The sequence below is a fragment of the Nicotiana attenuata genome, unplaced genomic scaffold (genome assembly GCF_001879085.1).
Source record: "Nicotiana attenuata strain UT unplaced genomic scaffold, NIATTr2, whole genome shotgun sequence".
Classification (NCBI taxonomy): Eukaryota; Viridiplantae; Streptophyta; class Magnoliopsida; order Solanales; family Solanaceae; genus Nicotiana; species Nicotiana attenuata.
Genome location: NW_017670975.1, coordinates 144,893 through 148,233, shown reverse-complemented (window position 1 = coordinate 148,233; position 3,341 = coordinate 144,893). Strand labels below are relative to the sequence as shown.

Genomic DNA, 3,341 nt, shown 5'->3' with positions numbered 1-3,341 from the left:
ATTGGAACGACTTCTTGATTGAACGGTTATTAAGTTTCCTTAAAATACTTGATGTGTATTTTGATTGTATTTGGTTATTTGTTGATATCCTTGTGTTGGAAACATTGCGACTTCTTGTGTTAGTCATGCATTTTATGTGATTTGATATGTTGCTTAAAGGTGCTAATTTGTGTCACGACCCAATAGGTCGTGACTACACCTAACGCTGCCGTTAGGCAAGCCCACAAGTGAACCTATAATTTAGTTATCTCTTTTTAACTTTTAAAACAAGATTTCCTTTTTAAAATAACGATATAAGTAAGGTCTCATGCAACCATACATACTCTTTTCTCAATAAAAATACCAGTGTGAGAAATGCATCAACTGTAGAGACAGTAATGATAAGTACAACATTACATAAATGCTAAAATTCAAGCCCCCAAAATCCGGTGCCACAAGTGCATGAGCAATCTAGAGAATATACAAAACTAATACAACTATTATCTGAAGGGTAATGGACAGAACTAATAAACAAGATAGAGGGAGACTCCGGTGCTACTGATCGGATCAAGGCAGGCATCTCACCACTAAGTCTCCGTAGAAGTGCGGCTACGCGTCTGTGTGAACACTGGTAGTACATGTCTCAGTACCTGCACATTCAGTGTAGAAGTGTAGTGTAGGTACATAAAACAACACATACCCAGTAAGTATTGTCACACCTCCTTTTTCCTTACTACACCCCCAAGAAGGTATAATAAAAGGGAGTTATTTCCAACTTGAAGTGACAATCGAAACGGGATTCATTTTATAAAAATCAGAGTCGCCACTTGGGAGATTTATGGTGTCCCAAGTCACCGGTTTAATCCCGAATCGAGGAAAAGAATGACTCTGTTATTATAGTATGCGAACCAAAAATCCGGGTAAGGAATTCTGTTAACCCGGGAGAAGGTGTTAGGCACTCCCGAGTTCTGTGGTTCGAGCACGGTCGCTTTGATCCAACTTGGCTTATTAAATTATTTAATTACTGGTTTTAGAACCTAGATGCTTTTGCTTCTTTCACCGCTTTTAATTAGAAAAATTATCTTGAAACGGGTTACGCGTACGTATACTCGCCCGTTTGGTGCGTCAAAAATCATGTCACGCGAACGTGTCCACAATTAATAACGCTCAATTATTATTAAGAAAAAGTTTGGGCCGAAGTTGCGCGAACGCATACTCCGGTTTTGTTTTTAGGAATCGTAATCATGTCACGCGAACGTGTTTACAACCACGATAATAGATCAAAAGTACACTCAAAAATATAAGCATTGTTCATTACTCTTCCTAAAAACTTTGAGATTATTGGGGCATACATTATGGAACTTATGGTAGAAGGAATAAAGTAAATTATTATGGAAGGAAGCTTTTCTGAAAAGTGTCGCCAAGAGCAATCCCCCTTATATGAATCAACCAAACTACCCAAATCCTTTTATTTCTTATTAAGCCAAAACCAGAATCCTTTTATATAAGAAAGTTCAAAATCCAAGCCTCTATATCTTCAACCGATCATGAACTCATGTAACATTTAAAACTTCCTAAACATTGGTCAAGCTAAATGATTTAAGAATCAAACCTATTTTTCCAAACAGCACTTCATAATTAATGCCTAGAATTTATCTTTTGGATACAGATATTCAAACACAAATTTAGGTATGAACAAAATAGCTCATTAGCAAGTTCAATCACCAGAATAAATAGATAAACAAAAAGTTAAAATGAAATCGGCTACATGATAAAGAAATATAGAATTCCAATAACAAACCAACAATAATATTATAAGCTTGCTTAACAGTGAAAGAAAATAAATAAGATAGGGATGGACCTTTGGTATAAATCAACCAAATCGGAACTTCAAGAGGCTAAACAAACTTGATGATTCCTGACCGGAGCTTTCGACGGTGAACCCGGACGAAACCGGCTACTCAAGACCTCAACGGCAACAACGACAGTACCTCGGCGTGCAACTGAACGGAGACTCGGACAATAACTTTTCCGGATCTGTCCGTTTATCTCTAATGCGAACAATTTTTAATCCAAAAAAAACTACGCCGGTTAAACTCGAACCTATTGAACCCAACTCGAAATTCTAGCTAAACCATGGGGTGTTCGAGATCGAAAGAACTCTTGGCCGTGACAAGGCTCAGACTTTGATATTACCAAAACAGAAGAAAACCAAAGAATAAAAGAGGGGTTGCGATCGATTTGGATGTTTTTACAAAAGAAAGAGAGGTGCGCCTTTGAAAGAATAAGAATTAATGACTTTGAACGAATTCTCACTATATAGATGGAAAAATGAAAAGGGTTTGTTCTGCTACACGGAATCAATTGGAGAAAGTTTGAATTTACAGGAAACTACAAGTATTTGCTTAGTTTCGTACTCTGTTTTTCTTTTAGAATTGGAGACGATGGTCTCCTCTTCATTTTCTGGAAGCTCCGCCGCTTTGTTTTTTTAGTCTAGATCTAGGAATTGAAAAACTTAGGGTAGGGTTTCTATAATTGGGTATTTTATATGGAAGTGGAAGGAATGATGACCATTGGATAAGAAGGAAATAGATGGCTAGGATTAAATCTTGCATTTAAGTGGGCTAATGGATTGGGAAGAATGGACTAAGGGTAATTGGGTTGGACCATGTCTTTTGGGTTTGAACATAGGCTAAAAAGACCAAATACTGCAATGTATCTATAAAAATATAAAAATCACTCTAAATTAAAATAAACTAATATAACACTAAATACTACGAGTGAAACTATTATTTTTTTTTTTTGGTATATTCAAATGTTATAATACTATAAATATAAATATACTAATTGTCTTTAACCTAAAGATGAAAATATTTTTTTTTTTTTGTAATTTTTTTTTTGTGATAAAATAAAGTAAAGAAGTCAAAAATAGTTGAAATAGCTATATTAAGCCTAAATTAAATATTTACGTGCTAAAATATAAAAAATCTTGGGGAGGGTAAAAAATCACATGTCTATAAGTATCTAGACTAACCTCGAAGAAGTAGTGACGAGGGGTTAACTTGACACTTACTAGTGGTAAAATAGTAATAAAAATACATAAAGTAGACATGGAGAATGTACAACAACTAGGAATGAAACTAATAAAAGTAATTACAATAATTCCACACATTAGTCTATATCAAATAACTGAACATGTCATAACCGGCCTTGAAGGCGCTAACTCAACTATTACCAAACCAAATTCAGTCTCAAGTATTAAGCACTATGATGCCAAGGCGAATGGCCCGATCCCATAGGAATAGTGGTACTCAATACTGCCGAGGAAAACGACCCGATCCCATAAAATAGTGTTACCATAC

General features: G+C 35.4%; 1 long non-coding RNA gene across 1 annotated transcript; it reads right to left on the bottom strand.

Moving 5' to 3' along the window:
- Window positions 1-301: 301 nt before the first annotated feature.
- Window positions 302-2,505, bottom strand: LOC109244958. The gene is made up of 2 exons (XR_002070758.1): window positions 1,841-2,505; window positions 302-629 (listed from the first exon to the last, which is right to left on the bottom strand). It is a non-coding gene; the product is annotated as an uncharacterized LOC109244958 (long non-coding RNA).
- Between the last annotated feature and the right edge of the window lie 836 nt (window positions 2,506-3,341).